The 21926-nt window shown below is 48.5% G+C and overlaps 1 protein-coding gene across 3 annotated transcripts in view; it reads left to right on the top strand.

The window, feature by feature from the left end:
- The window catches only part of LOC144829132 (glutamate decarboxylase 1-like), a 927195-nt gene that overhangs the window by 718545 nt on the left and 186724 nt on the right, over positions 1 to 21926 (top strand). The gene's annotated exons all lie outside the window — the stretch shown is intronic.

The following is a 21926-nucleotide window of genomic DNA, read 5'->3' as shown; positions in this document are numbered from 1 at the left end:
CCAGAAACCGGTCCTAGGAAGCTTGTTTCCGGTCCAGGGAAGGGATGGCTTGGCAGTTCGGGCTGGACTGTTCCCATGAGGCACAGGGTCAGACTGATTTGCATATGGCCTTGTCTGAACTGGGGTGGCAGAGTGGGCTAAAGAACGGCGCTGGATTAAACCCAGATCTGTTGACTGGGTGTGAGTGTTTGATTGGTTCAGATGCTCCGTCCATCACCACCCCCCTTTTGTACCGCTTTGTTCGCCATAAGTTGGCAGGGTATGCTCAGATGTGAGTCCCTTGCTCACTTTGCCACTGGATTCAAGCAAGCCTGGCTGAAGACGGCTGAAATGCCAGAAACCGGTCCTAGGAAGCTTGTTTCCGGTTCAGGGAAGGCATGGCTTGGCAGTTCGGGCTTGACTGTTCCCACGAGGCACAGGGTCAGACTGATTTGAATATGGCCATGTCTGAATTGGGGTGGCAGAGTGGGCTAAAGAACGGTGATGGAATAAACCCAGATCTGTTGACTGGGTGTGAGTGTCTGATTGGTTCAGATGCTGCATCCATCACCACCCCCATTTTGTACCGCTTTGTTCGCCATAAGTTGGCAGGGTATGCTCAGACGTGAGTCCCTTGCTCACTTTGCCACTGGATTCAAGCAAGCCTGGCTGAAGACGGCTAAAATGCCAGAAAACGGTCCTAGGAAGCTTGTTTCCAGTCCAGGGAAGGCATGGCTTGACAGTTCGGGCTGGACTGTTCCCATGAGGCACAGGGTCAGACTGATTTGCATATGGCCATGTCTGAACTGGAGTGGCAGAGTGGGCTAAAGAATGGTGATGGATTAAACCCAGATCTGTTGACTGGGTGTGAGTGTTTGATTGGTTCAGATGCTCCGTCCATCACCACCCCCCTTTTGTACCACTTTGCTCACCATAAGTTGGTAGGGTATGCTCAGACGTGAGTCCCTTGCTCACTTTGCCACTGGATTCAAGCAAAGCCTGGCTGAAGACGGCTGAAATGCCAGAAACCGGTCCTAGGAAGCTTGTTTCCAGTCCAGGGAAGGCATGGCTTGGCAGTTCGGGTAGAACTGTTCCCTTGAGGCACAGGGTCAGACTGATTTGCATATGTCCATGTCTGAACTGGGGTGGCAGAGTGGGCTAAAGAACGGTGATGGATTAAACCCAGATCTGTTGACTGGGTGTGAGTGTTTGATTGGTTCAGATGCTCCGTCCATCACCACCCCCCTTTTGTACCACTTTGTATGCCATAAGTTGGCAAGGTATGCTCAGACGTGAGTCCCTTGCTCACTTTGCCACTGGATTCAAGCAAGCCTGGCTGAAAACGGCTGAAATGCCTGAAACCGGTCCTAGGAAGCTTGTTTCCGGTTCAGGGACGGCATGGCATGGCAGTTTGTGCTGTACTGTTCCCATGAGGCACAGGGTCAGACTGATTTGCATATGGCCATGTCGGAACTGGGGTGGCAGAGTGGGCTAAAGAATGGTGATGGATTAAATCCAGATCTGTTGTTTGGGTGTGAGTGTTTGATTGGTTCAGATGCTCCGTCCATCACCACCCCCCTTTTGTACCACTTCTAAAAGTGGCATTTCTAAAATACGCAGCATTTATTACCACTATTCCAAACATACTATACTTGACCACTCTACTCCTCTCATGTCAGGAATTACCACTGAAACGCATATCAGGGAATCCCCAATGCATTCCTATGAAAGGACAGCCTCACAGTAGTGAGAAACCAAAATGGCTGTTTGTCACTACCAGGACTTGCCATACAGTTAAGGCACATGTCCTACCTTTTACCTACAGCTCACCCTGCCCATAGGGCTAGCTAGGGCCTACCTTAGTGTTGACTGATGTGTAGTAAATGGGGAGTCACAGACGTGGCAACAACTTTATGTGCCACATCACAGCGGCAGTAAACTGCGCACGCAGGGGAACATCCTTTACAACTCAACTTTTACAACGCACTACCATTACGACGCAACTTTTACAATGCAAGTTATTACAACTCATCGCGCTGGGGGCGCTCTAGGATAGGGAATAGTTTAATTACTATCCAACACCTTCCCTACTATCCACGGGGACTGGAGTTGGAATAGTAAATGAAACTATTCACTATCCAGCGCCCCCCCAACGCAAGTCGTTGTAACGACTTGCGTTGTAAAACCTGCGTCGTAATGGCATGCGTTGTAAGAGCATGCGTTGAAACGTCATACATCCGCGCGCGCAAGCCATGCAATGGCAGAGGCCTGAGACAGGTTTGAAAGGCTACTTTGGTGGGTGGCGCAAGCAACAATGCAAGCCCACCAATAGCATTTAATTTACTGGCCCTGGGTATTTGAAATTCCACTTTTCAAGGGACTGATAGGTAAACTAAATTCGCCTAACAGGTGTAGACCAATCTTACCACGTGTACCATAGAGAGTACATGCACTTGACAGTGGACAGCAGTGATAAAGTGCCCAGAGTCCTAAAACCACCAACACAAGGTCAGAACAAATACCAGGAGGAAGGCTAAAAGTTCAGGGATGACCCTGCAAAAAGGGCCAAGTCCAACAGCAGCCAAAGGGACTTCATCCCAAACCAGTAGTGTGCTAGGAGGCCCCATTTGCAGAGTGGTTGAGAAAGGGGGCGGAGCCTCCATCAAAGTCTCATCAATCCCTCTGTGGGGGATTTACTTGTGGCAATAATAGGGGTCCTTGGCCCCTAACATCCCACAGCAACCAGGGAAATTCATCCCCCAATCAGTAATGCTTCAGGAGGCCCCTTTTCAGAGTAGTTGAGGGAGGGGTTGGGCCCTCCGACGAGATCTCAGCAATCCACCTGTGGGGGTCTTACTTGTGGCAACAAAAAGGGGTCTTGCCCCCAATGACTCTCAGCAGGCAAGGGGAGTTCATCCCTCAACCAGTACTGCACCAGGCGGCAGGCTGCAGAGTTGTTGAGAAAGGAGGCAGGGCCTTCGACGAGGTCTCAACATTCCCACTGTGGGAGAACTTTGTTGTGGCAAAAGTAGGGGTTCTTGGCCCTTCACTGACCCTCAGCAGCCAAGGGGGGTTCATCCCTCAACCAGTAGTACATCAGGAGGCGTGTTTGCAGTGTGGTTAAGAATGATTGCTGGGCCTCCGACGTGGTCTCAGCAATCCCGCTGTGGGGGACTTACTTGTGGCAACAATAGTGATTTTTGGCACCGAATGACCCTCAGCACTCAAGAGGACTTCGTCCCCCAACCAGTAGTGTGCCAGAGGCCCCTTTGCAGAGTGGTTGAGAAAGGGGGCGGGAACTTCGATGAGGGCTCAGCACTCCCACTGTGGGGGTCTTACTTGTGGCAACAATAGTGGTCCCTGGCCAACATCCCTCAGCAACCAAGGAACTTCATCTGCCAACCAGTAATGCGCCTGGAGGTGCATTGAAAGAGTTGCTGAGAAAGGGGGCGAGGTCTCCGACAAGGTCTCATCAATCCTGCTTTGGGAGACTTACTAGGGGCAACAATGGGGGTTCTTGGCCCCAACGACCCTCAGCAGCCAAGTGAACTTCATTAGAGTTGGCCGACCAATACTCTTCCCGCTCATGGAACTCCATTGTTTATGTCTGTTATTCCGTGGAATTATGCGGAGTAAAACTTTGCGAGCTTTACCCAGGCCTACAGAAAAAATGCTGAAAATTAGCAGAACCCGCTCAGACACTCAGGCACTCATTCACCCAATCACAGAACAACTCAGACACTCTCACAGCAACTCACAGCCCCATTCACTCATGCACCCACTCACAGACAAACTCAGACATGAACACCCACTCATAGACACAGTCAGACACTCATGCACCCACTTACAGAATCACTTATAGTCTCTCGCACCCACTAACTGATCTACTCTGAGACTCACACGCTGACTCACAGACCAGATCAGAGACTCACACACTCTCTTGCAGACTTACCCAGACACTCATATACTCACTTACAGCCCCACTCATACTCTCTCACACCTACTTGCAAACCTATTCAAACACTCAGACACTCATGCATTGACTCACACACTCAGCGTCAAAGGTTAGTGGTTACATGTAGGAAATAAAATAAAATTACAGTGACTGGAAAACTGTTCCTCTACATGTTTTTAGGGTCTCAATCGTGGTACAGGAAACCTATCCATAGACGATCACACATACAGCATATCTCACAGTTCTCAGCTTTAGATCTCTGAAAGAATGGTTATCCCTTATGTTTCAGAAGTTTTACAGGTTCAGCTCATGACAGCAAAGCTCTTCCTCATGGGTCACTGATTGCAGTGGCTCACAGGCTTTGAGATCAGAGTCATCATTAGGAATGATTACTTAAAGGCTGACACCATACCAAGAGGCCTTCAGCTCAGAAATATCCTTGTTTTTTTTTTTTACGGGTGATAAAAAAAATAAGCCTTTTGTTACATCTGCGCCACCTTTTCCAGGCACTGGGTGCTGCTTGGTATAGACACAGCTATTGGGAATTCAAAAAACTACTAGAAGAAATACTAGATCTAGAAAAACATATTCTCTAAATCAAGTCTAATAACAGACGCCAAATGTTTGTTAGAAAAAATTGGGAAAACAAGTGTAGAAAAATATACGATATTGCATAATTGAAAAGACCTACCCCTACCTCAATGAAGATTTCTATAATAATAGAAACATCTGAAAACCCAATTTTTAACATCCCTGGGGTCAGATTCATGAAGCAAAGGAATTTAATCACATTTAGTGATTCTTCAGCAGAATCCTCTAATAATTTGGACCCTGGCAAGGGCACAAGCTCTGCTAGCACGTCCCACAATCCCAATTTTAGGAGGAGGCCAACTCAGACCTTCCAGGCGAGGGAGAGGTCAAGTTCAATGGCAATTCAACATGCCAGGCGATGGACAGACATGTCAAAAATATTATCAGTGGGGCTACCAGTATGTGATACCTCTGTAAGCAGGAACCCTAGATCCACCTCATGGTGCACCAATGATGAACAAACTATCCCCATTTTTAATCTCTCTGCACATAACGTGTCATCTACTAAAACATAATTACTTAGAAGAAGTCTGTCATTTGTTCCCTCAGTCCGACGAGATTTTTGGGAATCACTAACTGACATGTTCAGATTGTTTCAAAGGAACAGATTACATGCTTTTTACCAGGAAAACCCTTGCACCCAGACTAGTGTACATACTAGTATTCGTCTGACTTCTACCTTCTCACCTCCCAATTCATCCATATCACCTGTGATACATACCTTTGAGAAATTGGGACTAAAAGATATTTCTAATTTAGAACAACATAAGGTTTTTGGGGAACAAGCATCAAGAAAATACCAGTCGCAAATGGGCCGATTCTGCGAATCGGCCCCATTGAGACCGGTATTTAGCCATTTGGGACGCATCAAGCTCAAACCCAATCGCAATATAGGTCATCGCAAAATTTGCGATGACCTATTTTGCGAATGTATTTAGGGAATGGCAATTTGTGATTCCTTAACTGCAATGCAAGAAGCAATCTGACATTGCAATTTAGCATTAAGGAATACCAAATTATTAAACAACTTCAAGTTGATGGCAATTTGCAATTCCTTAGTAAAATGCTACAAATTGCATTTTTCTAAGTGCATGGCGCACAAACATGCACTTAGGGCATGTGTGTGCACCACATGTGCACACATGCCAATTTTGGGGGTGAATCAGGACGGCCTTTTGGCCCCCTATCACCCATGAAATTGTATTCGCAATTTGCGATTACCTATTTGGTAATCACAAATTGCGAATGGTTTCCCATTCATTCCCATGGGCCTTTAGGCCCATAGGAATGAATGGGAAGGCATTCCATATTAGCGATTCACAATTTGTAATATCTTGTGTTACAAGATATTGATCTATACAAGAACAAGATTGGGATGTAAATATCTAACCAGGAACATTACATATAACTTACAGGGGATCCTACAAAGGAATTGCAAACTGCAATCTCCTCCATTTTCAAGAAAGGTCGTGAAGCAGGATACATTACCATGAATGAAGAACTTTTCCTGAATACAAAATATCCCCGGACACCAGTAAAATACATCTTACCAAAAATACACAAGAACCAGACATCACCCCCAGGTAGACCTATTGTTTCAGGTTGTGGGTCTGTATTCGAGCCCTTTGGCTGATATATTTACTTTTATATATACGGTTTTGTACCCAATACTATATGCAAGGTCAAAGATAGCACAGGTATGATAAACCAATTTGAGCATATGCCATTTGACAACACTAGCTACCTTCTGTGTACTTTGGATGTCAAATCCAAATACATGAACATTCCCCAGATTGAAGGCATTGAGGTCAATAGAAAAACCCTGGACAGAAGAGAATGTTCCCACCCTGTACCCACTGAATTAATTCTTGAATTGCTACCACTGACACTCTGAAAGAATGTTTTTCGATTTTGCAAAACAGTATTGTCAACAAATATAGGGTACTTCCAAGGGAGCCGTTTATGCTCCCAACTTTGCCCCTCTCAATATGGACAATATTGAAAACACCCTAATACTCTCTGACAATAACCCGTTTCATGACAACATAATAATCTGGAGGATATACATCGATGGCACTATCCTAATCTGGAAAGGGAACGTGGCTGGCTTGACGACATTCGTGATGTGGTAAAATACCACTGTAAAGACCATAAATTTACCTTCCAATTCAGTACCGAAAAACATCTTTTTGGTACTTAATGATTAGACATGAAGAGGGTGAATTATCTACAGCACTATATCACAAGACTACAGAACGGAATACGCACTTGGCATACTCTAGCCATCACCCCAAAGCCCATCATGATTCACTTCCATACTCACAATTTTTGAGGACCTGCAGGAACTGTTTCTTTAAACATGACTTCTTCAAAGAAGCAGAGACATTGACATCTAAACTGATTGCCAGGGGTTACCCACACAAACTGATAGCCAGTTCCTACAAAGGGCATGATACAGTCCACGGGAGACGCTTCTCTCCCCAAATCCAAGAATTACATGAACAAAATGGTCTGTGTGACCACATTTCGCACTCATTTCGAACGAGCTAAAGAAAATAATTGCACACCATTGGCATACTTTGAATTCAGGAATACTGTCCCTAGAGCGTCCTTTATTTACCTTAAAAAAAAGAAATATTAAAGATCATTTAGTCAGAGCCTTTTACCATCTAGAACTCATCTCACGTGACTTCTGATGTTCGACACCACTTAGGGGCCATCGTAAATGCAGTGATTGTAGTGTATGTAACAATACCATTGAGTCAATTTGTATACAATAATTTATGAACTGCGCACAAACTATTTTCTAACTGTAATACTCCAAATGTCATTAATGCAATAAAATGCCCTTGTAATTTAATTTATATTGGCTAAACCACACAAAAAATAAGAGTAAGGATTTGCCAACACATGAGTCGTCAGAGATGCAAGGTGGCCAATGCACCATTGGTGGAACATTTCAACACACTTGGCCACGGGCGGGGAAAATGGCGGCCGCTAGCTAGTAGCGGTCGCATGCTCAAAGCTCTCTGGCGTACAGAATGACAATTTGGAACTCGAAACCCATAGAATCCTAATGGGAAACGAAAAAACACGGATCTAACTCTCTCCGAGATTAAGAAAAAAAATATTTTCTTCCCCCCGACGGTGTTACCGGCACCTGCATCTGCCGCTTCGCAACGCCGGCTCTCTCTGGGTCAGACATGGACATGGGCCTCGGCTTGGTCCGCCTCCTTCCCTGGACATTACACTGCTGCTCACGGGGGTTAGGAGGTTAGGTGCCGCAGTGTCTGACCTCCCTGCGGCCGGCTCAGTTTTCGCTGCTGCCCCTCTCCCCATTGTTCGACCCCTGGTCGGCGCTCGTCTCTGCTTGTGCTGCCGTGCCGCTTCTTGGTCTGCGTTCTGTTGGGGGAAGGTGCGCAGCATTTTCAGTGTATGCTGAGGTGATGCTGTGGTGGACGGCGGGCCGGCCTGCTGGGGGGTCACTGCGCACCTCGGGATTGCTCCGGTCCCCTGACGCTCGTCTGGGTGGCGGGGGGGTTCCCTCGGGGGTGGGATTTTGAGGAGAACATCTTGAATATCCTTAAAATCTACCTTTTTCATCTCTTCAATACCTATTATCCACCTACTATTCATCGTCCCCTCCCCCCCTTGGAACTTAAAGGGGTTGGACAGACGCGCTGAGGAGAGATTCACAGTAGTTGAGGTCAGGTATATATATATATATAGGTATATAGTCTGATCCAACCTGCTCTTTAAACACTTAAAGCACTCCTAAAAGTGGATACATTTCATGAAGATAGCTTTCTCTAGTCGAGGAAATTTGGGGTAGCCGGCGTCCGGTGCCCCGAAAAGCGCAGAGGTGGCGGCAAGAGGGAGACCAACGCCTAGCAGAGTTCGATGGTCAGAGGCTGCGGCCAGCTTGGCACAAAGGAGTAACGTCTCGGTCAGAGTTAGTTTGCGAAGAAATTCAGCTCCAGCAGATTTATTCCTTTATCTTAAGGTAAACCAAACTGCTTCACCCCAGGACACATCAATAAGAACACAGAAAAAATTAAGAACTAAAGAAGGAGAGGAACAAGATGGCCGTTGGGGGGTTGAGCCTAATGCTTGGATCACATCAATGATACCGGTAAGGAGAAGGGGGAAAGATTGGGGGCCTAAATTGCATCTGGGAAGGGAAGTAGAGCGACTCGAAGGCGAGGAAAGAGGTCTACATACAGGGTTAAATAAAATCAGTAGATACACCCCTAGGAGTAGGGACATCTGGGGGGCAAATAGCTCTCCCCCCGAGGTGTTGAACCAAGAATCCACACAAGCAGTTACTAAGGAGACACTTTCAAAAGTAAAGAAAATAAGAGTTCTTGAACCGATTCTAAAATAAAAGGCTAATACTAATAGCCCCTTAAAAAAAAAAGATCGAAAAAAGACTAAAAATAAGTTAAGCAGCACAAAAGTGACACCGTCGTTAAGATCCTTTTTTAAGATTCAGGGTGCAGAGCCTGTGATAAAAGAAGTTAATATACCTACTATTTTAGAGCCAACTGTGGTGGTGGAAAGTAGCAAGACTGCTCCAAGACATAATACTCTAAGAGAGATGGAACCTTTAGCTCTACAGAACAGATATGAAGTACTTTGGCAAGAGAATGGCGAGACCGGCGAGATAGCAGAAACCTGTTACAAGTTACCTTTCCCTCTGCAAATACGGTGGTGACAGGAAAGGGAAAGGTGCTATATCAGATGAATCAAGCTCCCCAAGTCCTCTAGGCACTTCAGATGCACTATGCGAGAAAGAAGCGACATCTCACACTGAAGGACTACTAAATACACTATTAGCAGAGATCAGAGACAAGTTTGCAGTTTCGGAGAGTAACCAATTAAAAATTCAATCAGTCTGTGAAACTCTTGAAGCTAAAATGAATGCTATTTCAGATAGAGTTGGAGTTGTGGAGGCAACGGTCGAAAATCTAACAAAGAAGGTTGGGAAGAACTCACAAGACATTCAGGCCCTAAGGGGGGAGGATAAGATCTTGAAAGAAAAACTGGAGAGTTTGGAAAACGCTGCAAGAAGGAATAACATTAGATTGCTAAATGTCCCCGAAAACATAGAAGGTGAGGATATAAGATCATTTACTATTAACCTTTTGGCAGAAATTAATGCAGATATTGACAAGAAAACCCTCGAAGAAGACATTCAAAGAGTTCATCGTGATCCTTACTTTAAAAAACCAGGAAAGAAAAACCCCAGGAAGATTTTGGTGAACTTTAAAACATTTACATTAAAAGAAAAAATCCTGACAGGAGGTTTAAAAGTAGGGACTTATAAAAAGGCGGATTGGACATTCCGAATTAGATCAGACATCTCTCATATTACCCAAGAAAGACAATGGTAGTTAGGAAAATCAATGCAGGAACTAAAGAGTCTGTTTGGGGCCCTTGAGAGAACTCCTTTTGGTTACCCTTGTTCCCCCCACTCTTTTGCTGGGGACCCTGCCCACCTTTGGCTGTGGTACCCACAATTCCTCTGTGGACCCTGGTACTGGTACAGCGGTCCGCCTCCTTAGCAAGCTCAATAGGGTCTGTCAGTTTGCTGTCTAAAAGATGCTGGCACAGCTCTGGAACAAAAACACCTCTCAAGTGCTCCCAATTAATTAAATGCAACAACTCCTTATAATCAGTTACTTTGCTGCCCTTCATCCAACCTTCAAGTGCACGTGAGTACAGATTCACACACTCCATCCAAGTCTCAGACTCTTTCTTCTTGGAGTTCCTAAACTGCAGTCTATACTGCTCTGGAGTAAGTCCATACGTGAGACATAGGGCCGCCTTTATATTGGGGTAGGTCATGGTACCTGCTAATTCTAAGGGCTCTAGCGCACCCCTCCCAGAAGCCTCAAAATGTTTCCACAGGCCCGCCCCTAATGCTGTTCAGGCTCACCATTCATTCTCAGAGCAATCCCATACGAGGTAAACCAGGCATAGATATCCTCACTCCTATTGTTATTCTGTGCCAAATCCTTGGTGATATATACTTTACCCTCCTGCACTGGCTGTGCGCTGCCACCGTTTGAACCAGAATCCAGCTGCTTGGCCTTGAGATCCAGTTCTCTCATGCTCAACTCATGCGACGATGTTTGCAGCGATGTGATGCGGTCCACAAGCAAGCAGTGCGGCGATCTTACCCAGCGACGACAGGCCCTGCGATGATACTCGCAGCAACAGGAATCTTTCCGCACCGGGCTGATGTGTTCCGCAAGGGAACGAAGTGTCAGCTCTTGCACTGGCAACAGGTGCTGCGACGATCTCGATCTTCGCGGCGCCTGGGATTTCCTTACACTGTCAGGGTTGTGCTCCGCAAGCATGCCATGCGTGAAAATTGCAGATTGTCTTCTTTTCTCCTTGTCCAGCTCCCCAAACAGCAGGCACAACTTCCAGAGGCCCCACAACTTGATAAAGCGCTCTAGGAAGGGCAGAACTCACTCAGCAGAGTTCAGGGGGGAAGCTGGGGGGAAGTCCTTTTGTTCCTGGGACTTCTTAACATGAGGCCAGCTCTCCTCAGGCCCTTGTAGATCTCTTCAAGCAAGGGTACACAGCACACAGCAAGATCCTTCCCCTCTCCTTGGCAGCATTGCAACTGCAGATCAGTCCACAAGCACACAGCAGGACAATCCTACCTCTTCAGTCTTCTAGCTTTCTCCTTGACAGAGGCTCCTTCTTGATTCCAGGATGATCTAGTTTTCTGTAATCTGGGTAGCCCTTTTTATACCTGTCTTTCCTTCGTTCTCTAGAGGCAGAGAGGCCTTGGCATGGTCAGAACCAGTTCAGGTCAGTTCCTGAGCATATTGTTTTTCTGTCTTCTCCTTTCCTTTCAGAGAGAGGGGCAGGGTCGTCAGCCGCCCAGCAGGAGGTGGAGCCAGCATTGTGGAAGGCAGGCACAGCCCTATTCAGGCCCAGGTTCTATCCCCTCCCACCAATCAAGATGCAGATGCAGTCATTTAGCCTAGGGCAGACTCATCCAACCTCCTGGGGCCTCCCCAGCCCCTGTCACTCACAAACCAGACAGTCAATTCTCAAACAGGCCAAGGCCCACAGAAAGGTCAGACAAGAGAACAGCCACAAACAGGCCAAGGCCCACAGAAAGGTCAGACAAGAGAACAGCCACTTTCTAAAAGTGCTGTTCTCAAACACAGGATTTAAAAAACATCTGTCCTAAAAGATGTGTTATTAAATTCTGAGTTCAGGGATATCAGACTTTAATTTTCTATTTTGCTCCTATGGGAAGATATGCAGGTAAACAGTATACACAGCATTCCCCATTATAGCCTATAGGCAAGATAGCCCTCTCAATAGTGAAAAACGAAAATTACTGTAATTCACTACCAGAGCATGTCACACACCAGTACATGCTCTACCTTTCATATACACTGTACCCTGCCCAGGGGGGTACCTAGGGCCTTATATAGGGGTGTCCAATGTGCACAGAAAGGGAAGGGTTTAGGCCTGGCCAGTCTGGACACTGACCAGGGAAGCATGGCAGTTAGCAACTGCACCCAGGCACCGCGGTGGCAGGCCTGAGACACTATTTTAGGGATACTCATGTGGGTGGCACAATCAGTGCTGTAGGCCCACTAGTTGCAAAAAACACAGTTGATGGACAGAATGTAGAACAATGTCATACATTCACCCCAGTACAAGGATCTGGGCCTAAATCCATCGTTTTTTTACACTCCACACCACCCTGGGTTAGACACTGGCTATATGCAAATCAGCTCTGACCCTGTGCCTCATGGGAACAGTCCAGTCCGAACTACCAAGCCATGTCTTTCCCAGACCGGAATCAAGCATCCAAGGACCGGTTTCTGGCTATCAGCCTTCATCAGCCTGGATAGCTTGACTCCAGTGGTGTGGAGAGCCTGGGACTCACGTCTGAGCATCCCCAGCACACTCGGGGTGAAAATTGCAAAAAACACAGTTGATGGACAGAATGTAGAACAATGTCATACATTCACCCCAGTACAAGGATCTGGGCCTAAATCCATCGTTTTTTTACACTCCACACCACCCTGGGTTAGACACTGGCTATATGCAAATCAGCTCTGACCCTGTGCCTCATGGGAACAGTCCAGTCTGAACTACCAAGCCATGTCTTTCCCAGACCGGAATCAAGCATCCAAGGACCCGGTTCTGGCTATCAGCCTTCATCAGCCTGGATAGCTTGACTCCAGTGGTGTGGAGAGCCTGGGACTCACGTCTGAGCATCCCCAGCACACTCGGGGTGAAAATTGCAAAAAACACAGTTGATGGACAGAATGTAGAACAATGTCATACATTCACCCCAGTACGAGGATCTGGGCCTAAATCCATCGTTTTTTTACACTCCACACCACCCTGGGTTAGACACTGGCTATATGCAAATCAGCTCTGACCCAGTGCCTCATGGGAACAGTCCAGTCCGAACTACCAAGCCATGTCTTTCCCAGACCGGAATCAAGCATCCAAGGACCAGTTTCTGGCTATCAGCCTTCACCAGCCTGGATAGCTTGACTCCAGTGGTGTGGAGAGCCTGGGACTCACGTCTGAGCATCCCCAGCACACTCGGGGTGAAAATTGCAAAAAACACAGTTGATGGACAGAATGTAGAACAATGTCATACATTCACCCCAGTACAAGGATCTGGGCCTAAATCCATCGTTTTGTTACACTCCACACCACCCTGGGTTAGACACTGGCTATATGCAAATCAGCTCTGACCCTGTGCCTCATGGGAACAGTCCAGTCATAACTACCAAGCCATGTCTTTCCCAGACCGGAATCAAGCATCCAAGGACAGGTTTCTGGCTATCAGCCTTCATCAGCCTGGATAGCTTGACTCCAGTGGTGTGGAGAGCCGGGGACTCACGTCTGAGCATCCCCAGCACACTCGGGGTGAAAATTGCAAAAAACACAGTTGATGGACAGAATGTAGAACAATGTCATACATTCACCCCAGTACAAGGATCTGGGCCTAAATCCATCGTTTTTTTACACTCCACACCACCCTGGGTTAGACACTGGCTATATGCAAATCAGCTCTGACCCTGTGCCTCATGGGAACAGTCCAGTCCGAACTACCAAGCCATGTCTTTCCCAGACCGGAATCAAGCATCCAAGGACCGGTTTCTGGCTATCAGCCTTCTACCACTAGTAGCATTTGAATCACCAGCCCTGGCACACTCAGTGCACTTTACTAAGGACTTCTTAGTAATACAAATATGCCAATCATGGATAACCAATTACAATACCAATTTACTCAGGGAGCACTTTCACTTCGACACTGATCAGCAGTGCCAAAGTGTCCAAAGCATCTTAACCAGCAAAAACTAAATCCAGCACAGCATCAAAAAAAGTACAGGAGGTAGAGGCAAAAAGTCTGGGGAAACCACGCCAAAGATGCCAGATCCTAACACTGTTGTGGTAGGTCAGCTCCCCAGAAGGAATGACCTAGACAGGAGGATGTAAGGAAGAGTAGTGTCTGCAACAATCCAACGTGTTTCCTTATTCTTCCTCGTCGGACAGACTAGGAAGACTCTCCCAGATTTGACTAAGTCTCCTGCAACAAAGAGGAAAGGATGGCAGACTAATGCTTCTGCACCACATGCTAGTTTTAAATTGTTTACAAGTCCTGCGCAACAAGCCCGGGTATCAGCCGTCAGGTGACGCCTCTGTAATCCAGATCCTATGCAAAGCAAGGGATGGGTGTGCGCCGGGTGAAGAAGTCCAGAGAATGATAATAAGTTTTCCAAAAAGTCTTTATTTTCAAGTCTTTTACATTATAGAAACTTTTTACTCAGCCAACGCGTTTTGTTCTCTCATGGAGAACTTCGTCAGGGCTTGTAGGGGCAATGACCCTCACGATACAGATGTATGGCTACACATAAAGGGCTCTGCAATAAATAATGTTGGGTGCAGTGTAGAGCGTAAGAAGGCCTTGTCCGGCTTGGCGTCTAAATAAGCCACAAGTCCTTAAATAAAGAACTATTGTGTTTCAAGATCGCGCTCCAGAGCATCGTATCATGGGCTGTTAGCCAGGGTAGTAGAGCCAATTCTGGCCTCTGAACCTAGAACTGAAATCTGTATATTGAAAAATAGTCGCAGAATGTGGTTTATGCTCCAGGCAGTAACACTAGACTCAAAGGGGAAATCCCCCTTCATGGCTGTGCATACCAGCCTCAGGGCTCATAGAGCACCCATGTGTAGGAGGTTATGGCACCGGCAAATGAATGAGTCCTTTGCATGTTGGTGGGCCAAGACACTGTCAACAGAGAGGGCTTCTTTCCCTCGCAGTGCTTGCCTCTGTGGTGGATTTACACAGTACAGAGGGACAATGCCAGGAGTCATGACACCTAGGGCGCATATCGCAAGCCCCTATAGCCACCAGAACGTCACTTATTTTGATGTTGTAGTGGCGTTACGGGCTTTGCCTTATTTACAAGGCAGCGTTAGGTCACTAAATGTGGCTTAATGCTGCCTTGTAAATAAGGCACCTTTTCACGCTGTACTTAGCGTAAAAGGGGTGGGCAGTGGGTGTTGCGGTGGGCATTCCGCCACAACACCCATTGATTTAGGCGTTGCCCTCAATTTTCAAGTGTGGCGTAAATATAAGGCAGTGCCAAAATTAAGACCAGGGAAAACCTGGTCTTAACAGGGCGCAACCAGGAGAAATTTTATTTCCCCTTGTTTTTGCTGTTTTTATGTGTGCTGCATTGTGCAACACACATAAAAACAGAAAAAGGGGGGCATGGCCGGCGATCGACCAAGATGGCCGCGACCTAGTGAGGCTCCGAGGGTGAGACCGTTACCCCGTATTAATCCGGCCAAATATCCTGATCAAGCATAGCCCAAGCAGCTGAACCCTGTGGCGGAGGTGAACCGGCGCTCTTTGATCCTGCTCCGAGCTCTCTGTGACACCGGAGCCCGGAGCTGCATCGAGCGCGAGTTGGCGGCCTGCAGCTGCAGTGTGAGCCCCGGCCTCGATTTGGGACAACCGCCGCTGAGGCACCGCTGGCACTGAGAACTGACCCGGCCCGGACCTGCGCCCCTGCGCCCCTCTGGGACCCACATACATTGAACACGCTCCGTCCCCCCATTGACTTCTGGGGCGCACTCCTGCAGTTTGGGCCGTCTCCTGAGGCAACAACTTAGCGCCTATGTGATTGAAGCGTGCTTCCCGTTACTGGTGTCCCCTCGCAGCGCACCTGCGGCGTGTGCGGTAAGGGGGGCGATAGGTGGCACGCCTTGGGAGACGATCGCCTGCAATTCTTTGCTTCTGGCCTGGCTTCCTCGACTTGAGGCGCGGACCCTCCAACAGTACGCCCACCAACTTTCTACAGTGCGTCCTGAGGCAGCACTCCTCAACACCCCACGATGAGCGGCAGGGGTACCCGTGGGACCCAACAGAGCAAGCTCGACAAATTTGCCTATGCCAAAGAATTCCCCTCGCTGACGGAGCAAAAGGGGTCCAACGCTAAGGGTGCGGAGGGCGGCTCTACTCCTGCCATAACGCTGGAAGACATCATGGCGGCTCTGAACCAGGTACAGACCACGGTGGGGTCAATATCGACGGATGTCACGCTTTTACGGGCAGATCTACAAAAAATGTCGTCCAGGGTCACTGCGGTGGAGCAGGTCACTACAACCCTTACATCGGACACTGCGTCGCTACTGAAAAGAGTGGCACGATTAGAAGATGACAACAAATTCCTGGTAGACAAAATGGACGAACACGAAGGACGCTCTAGGCGCAATAATATCCGCCTTATAAGCCTTCCAGAATCGGAGGGGGGGCCTGCCATGGACCTTTACATAGAGGACCTCGTGAAAAACGTACTGCAACCAAAAGGCCTCTCAAAGTTTTTTTCAGTGGAACGAGCGCACAGGGTCCCGGGGGGGCGCCCGCGTCTCGGGGCGCGACCGAGACCTGTGATAGCGCGCATATTCAATTTCAGAGATCGTGACGCCATTCTGCAAACGGCGAGGGTCGCGCCGCCCATGCGGATTCAAAATGCAGAAATTTCAATCTTCCCGGACTACACGACGGCGGTGGCGGCGCGGCGGAGAAGCTTCATTGAGGTGAAGAAGACGTTGAGGTCCCGCGAATTGCCATACTCCATGCTCTTCCCGGCACGCCTCAGGGTAGTAGCTGATAAAAAGACCTGGTTCTTTGATACTCCGGAGGAGGCTCGAGGGATGGCGTCCGGCGGAGGGCTCTGGCAGACAGAACAGCAGACGCAGAAAACAAGGAGAAACCGATGAGTCGAACATGACCGGACAGGAGGAGAAGAACGAGACCGACCCGACCGCAGACTCTGGAGAATGACTCCTGATGCCTCGAGAGAAGTACTTCTCCCTTTCATTTGTGGACTATGTCCGGTGAGCCCGAACTTTCTTGATTGAGGTTCACCTCCATTCCTAGCTACTGTGACGCTCATAATTTAGCTGGGATGCTGGAACTGATGGGGTCTTCTGGTCCTCCTTGGACTTCCACCTCCTATGCTCGTGTAAGCAACGTTGTTTTTTGACAGGGATCGTGAGCACTCTGCTGAGTTGGGGTGGCGGGCAGTTTGGAGTCCGTACGGCAGGGAGGCAGGGAGGGGGGAGGGAAGGGGGGTATGTTTCTTGTTGTCTGTTCAGTTCTATGTTATTGCGATACAGCGATCTAAACTGCATGGCATGGTGTTTTTGATCACGGAAACTGGTGATTCCCTATTTAACACACTGATCCATGATGACTGGGGCTGATAGACGCACTGTTCCACAGGACGGCACGGCGGGGATAACACCGTCCCTGTCTGTACTCACATGGAACGTCAGAGGCCTTGGTGATAAAATCAAGCGAGGTCTGGTCCTGAAGTGCATTAAAAGGGAGGGGGCAGCGGTGATACTCCTGCAAGAGACGCACCTCACTGGCGCGGCCACGAAAGCAATGGACAGATGGGGTTTCCGCATGGTAGCCCACTCCGAATTCACCTCTGGGTCCAGGGGAGTCGGCGTTCTGGTAAAGAAACAGTTCCCCCTACTTATACAGTCAGCTAGGTCTGATGCGGCGGGTAGGTTTGCCGCAATCCATGCACAATGGGAGGGAAAACCCATAAATATTGTCTCAGTCTACATTCCACCAGCCCTACAGGCGACGGCCCTGTCAGATCTTAGTGCCTTCCTGCTAGGACTCCCTGAAGGAGACCTGCTTCTAGGGGGAGATTTTAACTTAGTGGCTCATAGCTTGATAGATAGAGTACCCCCGAAGTTAGCTCCAGTTGGTACAACACGATTGGGGGGGTTCCTGACAGCTATGGGACTAGAGGACCTCTGGAGGAAATACAACCCCCTAGACCACCAGTTTACTTATCACTCGAGCGTCCATAATAGTCTCACCAGACTTGACTATTTTCTTGGTTCAGCGGGTGGCCCGGGCACCGTGCTCAAGGTGGAGATCCGACCACGGGGCATCTCAGATCACTCCCCATTGATAATCACCTACACGCACCACCAACCCACACGGCGTCGGACCTACCCAATCCGCGCTGCTTACCTCCTTAATCCTAAGATCAAGAAAGAGCTCAGGGTACGAACTAAACAATATTTCCGGGACAACGTTGGTTCAGTGTCCTCCTGTATCACTCTGTGGGAGGCCTACAAGACAGTGGTTAGAGGGCATGCAATAGTCTCCATTACAGCGCTTAGGCGAGAGGGGCGAGCGGAACTGTTCGCTCTAGAGACGGCGGTAGCGGAGGCAGAGACACAGCACGCAACTGACCCGAACACCGCTACGGCGCACGATTTACAGATGGCACAACTTCGACACAAAACACACCTGACAGAGGAAGTCAAGCTGCAAATGTCAACCACAAGACACAAAATTTACGAGGTGGGCGACAAAGCGGGCAAATTACTGGCCTGGCTGGACAGACGTGAGAAACGGGACAGGTGGATAGCACAATTGACGTTGGAGGGAGGAGACCCCATTAGAGACCCTAACGCCATAGTACACATGCTAGCCCGACACTATGAAACGGTGTATTCGTCGGCTTCCACGATCTCGGAGGATGAGGCATACACCTACATCAAAGATCTTAAAATGCCCGCATTGACCGAAGGGGAGGCACAGGCCTTAGACGCAGACCTAACAACCGACGAGATACAATTGGCACTCAAGGCCCTGCAGACGGGTAAGGCACTGGGACCAAATGGCATACCAGTTGACTTTTATAAGCAGCAGGCGGGCGCGCTAGCGCCGCATTTGCTGCGCATGTTTACGGAAAGTCTGGAGGTGGGGGAACTTCCATTAGATCAGCGCACGGCCACCATTGTGGCTATATTGAAACCAGGAAAACCAGCTGACCAATGTGCGTCCTACCGCCCGATTTCCCTCATCAACGCTGAGGCTAAAATCCTCGCGAAACTGTTGGCGATGCGCCTCGCGTCCCATTTACCCAAACTCGTACACGAAGACCAGTCGGGCTTTATGCCCGGCAGAAATACAGCGCTCAATCTGCGCAGAGTACACGGTGTAATGGCGCGCGCGACATACCTACTAGAACCTGCTGTGATCCTCTCTCTAGACGCCCATATGGCGTTTGACACGGTCCACTGGCCCTTCTTGTTTGCGGTGCTACGCCACTTTGGTTTTGGCCCGAAGTTCTGCTCCTGGATCCGTCTACTCTACGCAAAACCTATGGCGCATGTTGCTGCCAATGGCCACATTTCGGCAGACTTCCCATTGTCTAGGGGCACGCGACAGGGTTGTCCGCTTTCCCCATTGCTGTTTGCCATGGTCCTCGAACCATTGGCTGAGTGGATAAGATGGGAGCCCACTATTAGTGGTATCCGCTGGACGGATGAGTGGGAAGACAGGATATCGCTATATGCTGACGATGTTCTGTTATATCTCACCTTTCCCAAGCGCTCGATTAACACCCTGCTGGATGTCTGCACGGCATACGGCCGAGCGTCTGGCTACTCAATCAACTGGTCCAAATCCACCATGTACGTACTACACGGTCCTGTTCCACGCTTGCCGGACGCCTGCCCGTTGTGGATTTCTGCTACCGGGTTCAGATACTTAGGGATGTACATCACGGTTGACCCTACCGACTTCTATACACATAACCTGCAGCCTCCTCTAGATCACCTCAAATGTGACATACAACACTGGGAATCGCTTCCTCTGACACTGCTAGGAAAGGCAGCCCTTTTTAAAATGATGGCCCTTCCCCGTTTCCTCTACATTTTGGAAAATACGCCCTATCCTGTCTCTCCCACATACTTTAAAACCATCGCTGCGCAAGTCTCGATGCTGCTTTGGGCTCCTAAGCCTGCACGAATAGCGCAGGCCAAGCTTACGCGCAGCTGGTACGATGGAGGCATAGCGCTTCCAGACGTTCACCTTTACTATTGGGCGTCACAGTTGAAGATCATTAACCAATGGCTTCATCTCCCCCAGTCTGAGCCAGCCCTAAAGGCGGACAGGGCGCAGTTGGGATTCACCGGAATGTTGGCCCCCCTATATGATAAATCGCTTGTCGCCACCAAGTTCGGCCCTCTACGTCACACGCTCACTGTGTGGCATGCGACACTGAGCAGGTTGAAATGGCAGGGAGTACTAACACAGCTAACCCCGTTATGGTATGCAAGACAGCTGGGGAAACTCAGGCACTCCAAAGGCTTCGACCGATGGGATGCTATAGGCATCTCAACCATTGGCGATCTATGGCAGAAGGGGCAGGTGCTGTCATTTGAAACGCTCCAACAACAATATGATCTGGCGCAAACTGAACGTTTCAGATACATCCAGATACGCCACGCATTGACGGTAGCGTTATCGTCTGATAAGCCTGTCCCGGAAGCGTCCCCGCTTGAGGACAGGCTACTTACTGACTTTATGCCGTCGAAGGCGACATCTCTGACATATCGAAAACTCGTTAACAATTTACCTGACCCTCTGGAGACCCTGCGGGAGAAGTGGATACACGACTGTGGAGACATTGATGACTCGGAGTGGCAGGAGGCGACTAAGTCTCCGAAAGAAGTGGGAGTCTCATCACGTCTCCGCTTGGTGCAACTACGCATACTACACAGATCTTATTACACTAGGGACGCACTGCATAAGATGAAAAGGATCTCACACCCATACTGCCTGAGGGGATGCGGGGACATAGGGAACTTCTACCACACGATATGGGACTGCCCCCGAATTGCACACTACTGGGTTCAGGTGATGCGCACCATGTCTCAATCAGAGGGACTCTCCATACTGCCTGACCCCAAGCGTTGCCTTTTAAACATATGGGAACCCAATGATCTCACACAATATGGGCAGAGCTGGATGACACTAGGCATGATGGTAGCAAAAAGGAATATAGCGCAGAGGTGGGGTGGGGGAATGTCACCAACAATATCGGCTTGGAAGCAAGATATGGACGCAGCGATGATTGCAGAAAGGGCAGTGTTCCGAAATAGAGGTTGTCCCAGGAAATGGAAAAAGATTTGGGGGGCGTGGAATAAGTACAGGGGGGACCTCTGCGACCCACCTTCGGATACTGATAGCTCTAGCTCTGATTCGGAATGAGACTTTAGAACCACGTTATTTGTTAGCGGCCCATGTGCTGATTGAAATACGAAGTTGCTCCTATGTGAATGCTGTAATTCTGCTGGTTTCTGTTGACGTACTACTATGCCTCAACTATCTTATCTTTACACATGACACTGTAGCGCACTGTTTTAAAAATGCAAATAAACATATTTTCAAAAAAAAAAAGAAAAAAACACCATGCATGATTGTGTGCAGGATGGTGTCCCTTGACAAGTTGCAACTTCTATATGTGCTGTACAAAGCAGCACACTTGTAGAAGTTGCAAATCGCCAATTAGGGTCTTTTATGTGCAGGAAGGGACACCTTCTTGCGCATAAACAATCATTCCCCACAATGCAGGTACCCTTGCACTGTGAAGCAAGGTGTCCCTTCGGTGGGGCTAGGCAGCTGAATTTTGGCCATTTCAGGGGGAACGCAGGGCTGCACCATATTGTTGTAAATACTGTGCAGCACTGTATTTTAGAAGTGGCGTAGCGAGCTGTTAAGCCACGCTCCATCACTCCTTTATAAATATGCCCCCTAGTACTTCCAACAACGAATGCTTGGCCTTTGGAAAGATAACATAGTTGAATAACAACTTCCAACAAGTAATGCTCGAATGGGGCTGATCAATTTCCCCGTTCATGAACGCGGTCTTGTGGGCAGTTACAACATATGAATGACACTTTGAGCAAACAATGGCCGAAGAGGGATGGCCCAAAGCTTTGTTTAATGTATATTGTTTAATATTTTTCATACATTTCATAGGCTTTGGTCAACAGCTAAATCTGTCCC

The sequence above is a fragment of the Lissotriton helveticus genome, chromosome 4_1 (assembly GCF_964261635.1).
Source record: "Lissotriton helveticus chromosome 4_1, aLisHel1.1, whole genome shotgun sequence".
Lineage (NCBI taxonomy): Eukaryota > Metazoa > Chordata > Amphibia > Caudata > Salamandridae > Lissotriton > Lissotriton helveticus.
Note: the sequence above shows the minus strand (reverse complement) of the source record. Positions and strands in the feature narration are given on the sequence as shown.